Source organism: Numenius arquata, chromosome Z (assembly GCF_964106895.1).
Source record: "Numenius arquata chromosome Z, bNumArq3.hap1.1, whole genome shotgun sequence".
Lineage (NCBI taxonomy): Eukaryota > Metazoa > Chordata > Aves > Charadriiformes > Scolopacidae > Numenius > Numenius arquata.
Window position 1 is genome coordinate 15,364,921 of NC_133616.1, and position 12,414 is coordinate 15,377,334.

Below are 12,414 nucleotides of genomic sequence, written 5' to 3' on the forward strand. Positions count from 1 at the left end.
GAACTAACTAAAGACATAGCATATGACTGTCTAATTTTAATATTTTTGGGTTTTACATGGTTTGAACTCTTTAATGTGTACATTAAACTGCATCTTCCACGCATAACACAATGCTCAGACAAGCCAAACACTTTCATTTTTTAGAACTGGTCTTTAACATCTGCCAAGAAGCTGATTTAAAATATTTTGCCTACAAACACTGGATAATTTCCAAATGAATTTGATTTTCTGTGTTGAGGAAGTCATAATAAGTAGTACAGTGTGATGCAGCTCAGGTATTCAGATCATCAATTGTTGACAGATGTCTGGTTATTGAGCAAAATACCATGCAAAGATATCTGTGTACTGTGTTATCACAACTACACAGATGCTGGAAAACATCAGCAATAGGCTGAAGTTCAAGGCTCCCATTGATAATGTTTTCAATCAATAAATCATTACTTAAATAGAAAACTACAACCCCCTTTTTGTACTAAAACATTTTTTTCTTTTCACTGTTTGTTCTTTCATTATTTACCCATGACATTCTGATTGATATGATAACACAGAAATAGCCTAGTCAGGTGGCCACAAAACCATTTTCTTCAAGGAGAGCTCAATGACAAAGCAGGGGAAGTTTAGCTCCTGACAACAGAAAAGCTGTACTTCAGCAGAGACTGACTTTTACTACAAAGTATTTAAGCAGAATACTCTGAATCAAAAAAATCGAGGGTTTGTTTTAGGGTAACACCAGGTGATATAATGGAAATGTTACTGATAGAGCTATGCAAAAATCAGGCTAGATTGAAATTAGCAGCATTACTACATTTGAGGAATACATGGTTTCAGGACAAGACAACAAACTGGATGGCTCAGCAGCCTCTGAGCAGAGAGTTTCCATCTCTAATGTATATACTCAGTCAGTGTTGAAGAACATTTATTTCTCCTAGTCATGTAGTTACTCAAGTTCATGTAAGGAGAGTACGTAACTTAACACAGGAGCTGGGTTGAAGTTATATTAATGCTTGTTTATAAAATACTCTGAGATATCCAGAAGGAAGAAACTTTAAAAGAGCAAAGGATTTCTATATATGAGGATGATTTGGGAAACATCCTTTGCCTGCCTCTGCTTTGGTTTTGGTACAACCCGTCTGTAAACACCCACCTGCAAAGTACTTGAGCCCCAGAACTAAACAGAGTATGTGTTTCAGAGCAGTAGCTGCAGTGCTTAACAGCCTTTTACTTTAAAGATTAATAATGTCACATTCTAAAATGTTTCCTAGTTAATAAGGGCAGTGCCCTCTTCAAGCACAGGTGACAGACTTGGAGATGAAGAGGGTAAAAAATGAAGGTCTCTACCTCCCCTTGCAGTAGTTGTGGTGCCAAGAGATTAGCAGGGTGCCCCTTGAAAATAATGATGATAAGAACCAGAGCATTTTCGTTGGAGGGCTGATGGCTGCTGCATGTAGCACATTGCCTGTGAGTACTAGGCTTCTTGCATCCTGACTTTACACGTGAAATTCGTGAGAAGGTTTCCTCGTATAAATCAACCATTACCTTGGCTAACGTGTTGGGGTTAGGAGCAGGACCTCTAGACCTAAGCTAATAGGAGAGTTGAACTCTCCTCCTGGAGTAGCAATAGACCAAATTCCATGTGGAGTATCCCAGGGGGAGAGTCAAACCAGTGATAGGTGCTCTAGGGCTCAGTGAAACCCCAGACTAAAAACTGTTTGATCTTGGTATTGATCTTGTCTGTACCAAGAAGATTCCTGAGATGAAGGGAACTAGATTCTTCTTTCCCTCTCTCCGACTCCCAGCAAATCATCCATCCACTCATCTAGGAATAGGTCTTCAAAAAGAGTAATCAGACAGCAGTCAAAAATGATGTAATTACTCTTTATTTAATTTTATTTAAGGAAAACTTGAAAAAATATATTCATTTCCGAAAACTTTAAGGTTTCTTCATAAGTATGGATCCCAGCTATCTTATAATTCCTTGAACCTACATAGTCTTCCCCCCTACTAATCCCATTTATCTAAAGCATTAACAATTCTGTCAAAAAAAAAAAAAATAAGGTAATGTCTGTTTATTTAAAGGGCTTAACCTTCCCTCTTTGACATGCAAGAGGATTTCCTTTTGGCTTCAACAGGATGGGGACTGTAGCCCTTAGGGGAATCAGCTGATTTGCAGAAGGTGTGCTCAAGGCTGCAGCAGGAAGGGGGTACGGAGACCTGTTGTTTGTCTTTGCTCATTCTCCTAACAACTATATGTTTTTCTCTGACTGCAGGTGCCTGCCTTTGTGGAGGAAGGCAAGAACATAGCTCCAGCTCCTCCTTCCATAGGTCTCCAACAATCTGCTATTTAAACTAACTGTAATTCAAGGTTTCTAACTAAAGACCTTGTTGGGGGAGAGATTTGAAGGCACCAATTTACTGTTGTCAGCAACGAATCCACTACAACAAAGCAAAACCACGGAGTCCCATTGTTCAAACGACAGAGTTTATTTCTATGGCATTGACTTTTTTTCATCTTACAAACTGAGCTGAGTTGCCTTCCACTTTCAAAACTGGCAGCGGGAAACAGGATGCCCCTTATTTCTCTTGCCTGAAAAATGAGGCCTCTGCACAGTTAAAAAAGTTCTGAAAAAACCACAGACCGCAGTTAGAAGCAATGAATTTCTGACCCAGAAGATAATTCCAGAGCTGAGAGTGGTTTTTGTGTTAACAAGTATTTATTATCGATTACATCCATCTAAACTATCATAATCTCTATGCTAGATCTCACAACCGTGTTTTCTTACATTGGACATGATTCTGCAAATTTTTGCAAGATATGCTTATCTGTATGCACACAAGTGGGCTCAGGAAAAGCCATGATACTGTGCTTAAAGATAGCCCTGCAAGCAGTCAGGTATTTGATTTTAAATTACAGTTTTAATACTTCAACACAGACATTCATGATATTTTTCCATGGTAGAGAAGCCCCCATTTAATGGACTCATTAAAGAGAAAGTTTGTTAATCACTGTGTTTAGCTGTAAATCAGAAGGTATGTATTTTTAAAATTACCCTTTTGCAACGTAACAACAGTGTTTACAGGATAACTTTCTACTTTGGCAGGAGTGGGATTAGGTTTTTACTGTTTTCTCAGACCAAAGACAAAACTGCTTCTAAGAACTGACTTATTTCTTCTCATTAGAGATGAGAGAAATATTTCTACCTTGCAGCTGATGACACAAAGTTTGGAGACAATGAATAGAATTATCCCTGTCGATAAGTGGCGTAAAAAGACATTCAGAGGAATGAAGCAACTTGTACAAGGACAAATTGGCCAGGTTATTATCCTGTTTCTGATACCTGACTTAGTATAACATAGGGGGTCAACTGTGTCCTGTATAAATTATCAAAACAAAGGTGTGAAAAGAGGGCTGAGGAAGATTTCCTGAAGCAGGATCAGCTATTTCTAAACCATTGCTGATGTAGTCATAAAACATCCCTGACTCTGTTCTTACAGTTGTCAACAGAGAAGTCTGGCAAACTCCTGACATAACCAGTTCCTAACTATCTTCACTGTTACAGAAAATGTCTTTGTGTCTAATTTAAATTTACTAACTGGCAATTTATCCCATTATTTTTTCTCTATCCACAGTAGGCATTATTATCTCCCCTTTTACAACAATCTTTTGCATATTTAAAGGCTGTTATCATGTCTCCCCACAGTCTTTCTTCTCTTTAAGAATAAACAAATACTGTTCTTTCCTCATGGGTCGTGTTCTCTAGACCTCTGACCTGTTTGTAGCTCTCCTCCGCACTCTCTCCACTCAATCCGCGTTTCTCTTGGGAAACAACTGAGAACTTGCCTGCAGCCCATGAAGTAAGAGGATTATTCCCACTCTCTCAGATATGAAACTTCTGTTTGGACATGTCAATAAGCTTGGGGTTTATTTTCTGTTTTGTGCACAGTTTATAATCAGTTTTAATAACGAACGCCTTGTCTGAAAACCTGCAGTCTAGCATTCATTTCCCAATTATTTCTCTTGAAGCATAGTATTTTGTAACTTACTCACATAAATCTTCATTTGTCAAGAACATGTTGAATTTGAATTTTGGTTCTCAAAATAACTGAAACACTGGCTGGTATTAAAACCCAGACAGACTCTTTCGAAATCCCACCTCATACATAACTACACAGTGTGACAGTAAATCTTCCATAACTCCACTCTGGCCTTTCCAATTAACATCAGACCTTGCCTAACAATTATTGTACCTAAGTTTTTTACTCATATAGGTGGTGCAGACAGAAGAGGTCATCCCCAATTTAGTGTGGTGCACACCTCATCCCATTTTTCAAAACTGGCCATTCATTTGCTCTTTTCTATCATCTGGAACCTCAACCAGCCACAAATCATTTCCTGAGTGCCCCGGGATGATTTCACTCCCACCCAACCCAATTCAAACATGTAGCCCATATAAACAGCCTCTTTTCCTGATCCAGGCTGATTTTTCTCCCCTTTGTTACTCATCTTAATTGTATCAGCTTTCTTACTCTGTCAGTCTTCTTAGCGAAGACATAACATACATTGGCCTTTGTTGTGTTCACTGTTGACAACATTCCCTTCTGACTTTCATCTTACAAAAAAATGTGTTTACAGAAATCTCCTATTTGCCCTTTAAATTTCTTGTTCTTGACTTTGTCGCCACTTGATGCTTGAACTATTTCTTGAAATAAAGCCTCTGGGTTTTTTAGATACTTTTCACTTATCTGATCTTTATCCCAAGCTTTAGGTAGAAAGATTGTCTTTTGCTATGCTTCTCTGTCCCGGTTTGAAGTAAAACCGAACCAATTTTCTGTTCTGTAACTTTACATCCTAGCTAGGCCTCCTCTAACTCTCTGAAATTAACGGCATATTGTGGAGAAAACTGCTCGTTCTCAGAGTGATAAGACCAATGTTTGTGCTCCATGCCAAGGAACGGTATGCAGGGAGGCCCTTGCTTATACTTATTGCTATAACAACCAAGGTCAGCCAATTTTGTTATTTGCCCCCTTAGAGGGTCGGAAACGGAAAAAACGTAGAGGGGTCACATCGGTGGGGAGGAGCGGACAGGACAGGTGACCCAAACCTGACCAACTAGGGTATTCCATCCCATCTGCCCCATGCTCAGTATAAAGGCTGAGGGATCAAAGGGTCAGCCCCTTCCTGCGATGGCCGACGTCCAGAGAGGACTCTGTCTGTTCATCTGCCTTTGATCCCGATCCGTGTGTTCCTGACTCCAGAGCTGGAATCCAGTTCCCATTCGTCACTGAGTCCAGTCTGGGACTTCCCCAGTGCCTGCCGGTGATGTGACTGTCATCCTGGGAGCTTGATACGGTTTTGTATATATTGTATCTATTTCATTATTTTCTTCTTTATTTTTATTTTAATATTAATTTTTCATTAAAGTAGTTTAGTTCATTCTAAACTTCTGAATCTCCTTATCTCTTTCTCCTCCTCTCTCCTCTTTTAGGGGGGGAAGGGAGGGGGGAAGGGCCATCTGCCGGTCCGGTTTTGGTAAATTCAGCCAAAACCACGACATTCTCGTACTTTCTCTGTGATTAGTGGTTTGCACTTTCATTCCTAACTTTGTCGAGAAACAACCAATCTCTCATTCATCTTTAGACATCTTGAACTAGAGATAGTTTTATACATTTAATTAGTATGCATGCTGCTTCCTGCAGTAGGGTTGATCTCTACTGGCTTTTGCCTTGCTTCCCCTGTGCTGGGGTCTGAATGCCCCAGAGATCTAGGCAAAGTGGTAGGAAGACAGTTTGCTTTCCCCTTGTTTCCCTCTACCTTCCTCCACCCCAAGCTCTTTCCAGTCCCAAGTCTCTTTTGCAATATTACTTCTCATCCTGCATAGCAGTTGGCATGTCTTAAACATACCTGCCTTATTCTTGCATACCTGTTCCCACTCAGTCCTTGCTTTAGCTCTGCAATCAATCCTGTTTATCTCCACAGGTTGATTCTGAAACAATCATAGAATCATAGAATCATAGAATGGTTTGTGTTGGAAGGGACCTTAAAGATCATCAAGTTCCAACCCCACAGCCATGGGCAGGGACACCTCCCACTAGACCAGGATGCTCAAAGCCCCATCCAGGCTGGCCTTGAACACCTTCAGGGATGGGGCATCCACAGCTTCTCTGGACAATCTCTTCCAGTGTCTCACCACTCTCACAGTAAAGAATTTCTTCCTAATATCTACTCTAAATCTCCCCTATTTCGGGTTCAAACCATTACCCCTTGTCCTATTGTTATACTCCCGCATAAAGAGTCCCTCCCCATCTCTCCTGTAGGCCCCCTTCAGGTACTGGAAGGCCACTATAAGGTCTCCCCGGAGCCTTCTCTTCTCCAGTCTGAACAACCCCAACTTTCTCAGCCTGTCCTTGTAGGAGAGGTGCTCCAGCCCTCTGATCATCTTCATGGCCCTCCACTGGACCATTCTAACAGGTCCGTGTCCTTCCTATGTTGAAGACTCCAGAGCTGGACATAATACTCCTGGTGGGGTCTCATGAGAGCAGAGTAAAGGGGCAGAATCACCTTCCTCGACCTGCTGGTCACACTTCTTTTGATGCAGCCCAAGAAGCAGTTGGCTTTCTGGGCTGTGAGTGCACATTGCCGGCTCATGTTGAGCTTCTCATCCACCAACACCCCCAAGTTCTTCTCCTTAGGGCTGCTCTCAATCCATTCTCCATCCAACCTGTATTTGTTCCTTGGACTGACGTGACCCAGGTGCAGGACCTTGTACTTGGCTTGGTAGAACTTCATGAGGTTCACACGGGCCCACCTCTCCAGCCTGTCTAGGTCTGTCTGGATGGCATCCCTTCCCTCTAGCGTGTTGACCATGCCACACAGCTTGACGTCATTGGCAAAAAACATGTCTCCAACAAAGATGTTAAATAGCACTGGTCCCAGTACTTATCCCTGAGGAACGTCACTCGTCACTGGCTTCCACTTGGATATTGAGCTGTTGACCGTAACCCATTGAGTGCAGCCATCCAGCCACTTCCTGATCCACCCAGTGGTCCATCCATCAAATCCATGACTTTCCAATTTTGAGACCAGGATGTCATATGGGACATCAAATGCTTTGCATAAGTCCAGGTAGATGATGTGCTCTCCCCTTATCTACCAATGTTATAGTGCATTCATAGAAGGCCACCAAATTTTTCAGGTATGACTTGCCTTTTGTGAAGCCATGCTGGCTGTCACCAATGACATCCTTATTTTCCAAGTGCCTTAGCAGCAATTCCAGGAGGATCTGCTCCATGATCTTGCTGGGCACAGAGGTGAGACTGACCGGCCTGTAGTTCCCCAGGTATTCCTTTTTTCCCTTTTTGAAAATGGGAGTGATGTTTGTCCTTTTCCAGTCAGCAGAAACTTCACCGGACTGCCACGACGTTTCAAATATAATGGAAAGTGGCTTAACAACTTCATCTGCCAGCTCCCTCAGGACCTGTGGATGGATTTTGTTGGGTCCCATGGACCTATGTACCTTCAGGTCCCTTAACCTGCTCTTCTCCTACAGTGGGTGGTCCTTCATTCTCACAGCCCTTGTTTTTGCCTGGTCCTTCAACTCTGGAGGCGGGAGGAGGGGTGTTGGCAACGAAGACTGAGGCAAAAAAATTGTTGAGAACCTCAGCCTCCTCCTCATCTGTTGTTAACTATTTGCCATTATTGCTCGTCGCGGGGTGGGGGGGGGAGGTGTAGGCTTTCTTTAACCTTCCTGTTCTGATTCCTTCTTGTTATTCTTAGTATCCCTTGCCAGGTTCAGCTCCAGTCACGCCTTGGTCTTCCTGACCTCGTCCCTACATAACCAGGCAGCATCTTTATACTCTTCTCAGGATACCTGATCCTGCTTGAACTGCCTGCCCAGTTCCTTCTTGCCTTTTAGTTTGACCAGCAGGTCCCAACTCAGCCATGCTGTTCTGCTCTCTTCCCTTTCTTGCTCAGTTTCTTACACCCGGGGATCGAGAGCTCTTGTGCTCTTTGGAAAGCATCCTTAAATATCTGCCAGCTAAATTATAGGATCAAATCATAATTCAGGTGGGAAAAGAGGGCTCTGGAGAGCTCTAATCCAATGCCTTTAGGGATGTTTAGGGCTTTGTCTAGTTTTGAAAATCTCAAAGGATGGAGTGTCTGCAGCTCCTGTGAGCAGCTGATTCCAGTGCTGAATGACTCTTACTGTGAAACACTTTTTCCTTTTATCTAGCTGGAATTTCCCTTGCTGCCACTTGTGACCACGGTCTCTTGCCCTTTCTCTGTACAAATGTCAGCAGACAAGACCTTATTAACTCTTCTTGTCTGTTGAGGGGTGTTGTAGCTGTAAGGTTTGCAGGATCCATGCAGGATCCTGGTCTGTGTGGACTTGTTAATGATCATTTCTTTCCATTCTGTACCTCAGATAGTATTGCCTTAAGTACTGGTGGTTGTTTCAACCAACCCATTAAATTGGAAAAAAGTAAAAGGTGAGGAGGCATGATGTGATGATAATTCTGGCTAGCGCAAATTCTGCTCTGAAGGTGCAGAGGTAGAAGGAAAAAGGTAGCCTTTCACCCTAAAAGTAAAGTTATGAAATTTTCCAGCTGCAGGTTTTCCTGAAACTCCAAGCAGATGTAACAGCAAAGCATACAAAAAAATTAATATATGTATATATGGACCTGTAATCAGTTAATGTATTATGCAAGGTGGATAATTTGTCTGGGTATCTTATTTCCAATCCTTGGTAAGGAACAGAGCTGACAGCAGTGGGATTCAGGGAGTAGAGTTAAAAAAATGGATGCAGTGTGCTGGAAAGTGAAGGGCTATGTCACCTTTTCCTTCTATGAATTTATCTCTAATTATGAAAATATTGTGGTTTTTTTTTTTTCTCTCTGTATATATTTGAACAGCAAGTACTGATGATAAAGGCTGCTTTTGTTGGATTAGAAAGGAGACTGTATGGTATTATGTCAGAACTGTGGTTAGGTTAAGAGATCAGTCATGTTTTCTCTCGAGTGGCAGTATATTAAGAGATGATAACTATCACCTGGTAGGATGATGTGGGTGAACCTCAGTAATGCTTCTCAGGCACACTATCCTTCTTGTACCTCCACTGAAGGATAAGAATGCCCTGCAGTAAAGTGATTTGTGATTTTCAGTTACTTTACTAGATAGTAGGTTAAAATACCATGTGCAAACATTAACAAGTGATGAGTAGAACCCAGAGACAAGTAACACACAGTCATTGTCTTTCAGCAAAGAGAGCGAGCTCTGGGGAGTTGCAGAGGGGCATTGATGGGCTTTTGTAAGAAAGCCTTTTTATCAGGAGTTTCCTGTTGGCTGAATACTACTTCTGACATAAATCAGGACATTTCATGGGTCCTTGGGCTCTTCTGTAGCTCTTTAGTTCCGTTGGATAATAGCTCAGACTCCATACATGGCAGAATATATGTATATGTGCATACAAATATATGTACCCACTACCAGGGGGTAGTCACTGGGTCTGCCACTTATGGCTTATGAGCAGACTGAATGCAATTTCTGTGCATTAGGAAGCCCTTGAGCACCAGGAAGCAATGCTCCCTCAGGCACTATCATGTAATCCATACCTCTTGCTGTGGAAAAAAATGAGCAAATAAGGGCTGCTAAAATCCAGATCACAAGGTTGCCTTGGTTCCCATTTAGCCCAAGTCTGTCTTAGCAGTATAATACCCAGGAGGATTTTCATGACTTTCATGACTACCAGTGTTTGCCTTTTTGACTCTTCAGGGTGTGTGCTGTGTGTCTTGGAACTATTAGCCATCAGGTACTTGTGTGCAGCATGTACCGTCAGGAGTTTGTATTTGGTATAAATCCCTAGTGACATTTTTTAAGACCTTGCATGGGATGCACTGGATTTAAAGAAGGTAAATGCAAGGGTAAAATAGACATGGAACTTCCTTTAAATCATGTCATCCAAGCTTCTATGTACTACAAGCTTTTGAAATATGGGATTTCTGAGTATTTATATCATGCTAATAGGGTACTGGCTGATAACAAATAGCCAAGTCTTGGAATAAGAATTCTCTTCTGATTCAAATGGGTATAAAAAAGCAATATTTCCATGGAATGTTTTTTGAAAAATTGCTGAAACTTACTGTTTCAGTAAAGTCAAAACACATGATTTTTATTTTACTGCTATTTCTGATTATTCCAAGTGGTAATTTGTGTTTCTTCCATGGAAAATTCAATAAACAATGAAAATACTTAATTTCATATTTTATTATGAAATAATGTTTAAAACACATATAGCCATATTTAGTTGAATTTTAAAGTGAAATAACATAAGAACACTTGGAATTGTTTATTCATGCCATGGTCTTGTTTTTAAAACTTACCACAAAGGCTTGGTAGAAGAATAAATAAAGTGAATTATAGTTGTATTGTCTGTGATCCATCACAGGTAAACAGCTACCTAGACAAACAATTAACTAAAAGTCTTTATATTATACCAAAAGTTGTTGTGGCAGTGCAGAAATAAGAGCAATTTAAACTGCTTCCAGTCTACTGAGAAGATACTTCAGCATACATCTTTTGGATAAAGGTATATATAAGAAGTATATAAAACCTGTAAGATTTATGACCTTCCCAAACTAAATGTTAGTAGTTAAAGTGTCTGTCTGATATAATAAAAAAGAATCCCAGTTTGCCTGGTTATTTTTGCTAAGAATATTTGATATGAAGCCAGACTATCAAAATGTCAGCAAATTTCTGAGCACTGTTGCCCAGACTCCTGATAACTAACTGAAGATGGGCATGTTCAAAAGTGTGTGTGGACGTGCATATCTGCAAGTACAAATGATTCTTGTGGAAGTGTGGCATTTTGTTTGACATTAATCTCAAAACAAGTATATCTGCTTCATTTCTACAAACCTGGTTACTGAGCCTTTCAACTTGCTTTCTATTTCAAACAACATGTCAGATGTTGCTCCTTTCCTGCTGGAAATGGAAGAGAGCTTGTTAGCTTCTTTGGAAAAGCGAGGGTGCTCTTTTCTCATAAGCTGCATTTTGAACAGTGGCCATTACTCACATTGTCCAAACATGCTGGAAAAGAGATCTTAGTGTGTAGGTCTGTTCTTTATTCTCAGGTGTCACTGAATGACTTCCATTTTCTGTGGCATGAATTCACCCCAAAGCATTTCAGCTTGTACTGACTGGCAAGGAGCAGAATAAATATGATATTCCTATCCCTGTCTCTATCTGTGTTGCTCTCACAGAGTTTCTGAGGAATTCAGACTGCTGTTCATTGATGTAATTCTCAAAGGATGGTGGATGTGGAAATCACCCCTTACACTTTCAGAACTACACAGAAACACAGATTATTTATATGAAAACTGGAGTCTAGTTTCTGGTTTTTGTTAGGAGTGTCTTCTCCGCATTTGCTTGTTTTCTTATTAACACAGTCATTTAATTGTAAAAGCCTATCATAGGAGACACTCTAAGGAGGAAAAAGAATACAAAAAATAAATGCCAAAGCATTTGGAAGGATGGAGGAGCTGTGACAACTCTTGAGGAAAAAAAAAAAAAAAGCAAAAACAGCTCCAGAAAGACAGAAAAAATCATTGGACAAAAAAAATATTGGCTAGAAGAGAGAATTAAAAAAAAAGCAAGCTGCAAAGTTCAGGAAGGGTTAAAAGAAGGTGAAGACTCCTTCAGCAAACAGTAGTTTGTGGAGACAAGGGAGTAATAGAAAAACTCTGCTTTAGCTGAAGATAAATGCAGGAAAGAAGGAAATAAAATGCCAAAAACTTTGCCAAAATGTTGCTCAACTTCTTGTAACTTGGGGACTTGACTTGCAAAATATCAGGTCAGTTGAACAACTTTCTTTTTTTCCTCCAAAAACTGTATAAAGGAACCACAGCAAGAAGCGATGAATAGAGCTTAACTCTAGACTTGGGATATGAATCAGGATGTGGTGAGGTCTGTTTATCAGAGTCTCAGATGTCTGATGTTCTCCTATTACATTAAGGATATAAGTGAAGTAGCTACCATGTAAGGATTGTGCAATGACTGGTATGAAGTGACCTTGGTGATCTCCATCCCATTCCCATTAGGCCTTTGTAAAAAACTCCCTTTGTGCCATTCGGCACTTAGTGGAACCAGTTTAGACTTTTCTCACATTAATCCAGCCTCCTCTATGGTCAAATGTGGGCAATCTGCTGCTGAGAAGGGTTTTACTTGGGGCATAGATTGATACCTTCTCATTTCACATGAACATATGGAAGAAGATGTGAGGTAGTGGTGAGTGAGCTCCTGTTGGGACAAGATGTCAGATAAAGTAGCAGTGATATGATGATGACGAGACCAGGTAGAAATTTTCTTTCTCATTCTGCACCTACTTATAAAGTAAGGAAGATAGATAACTTAAAAAGCTTTTC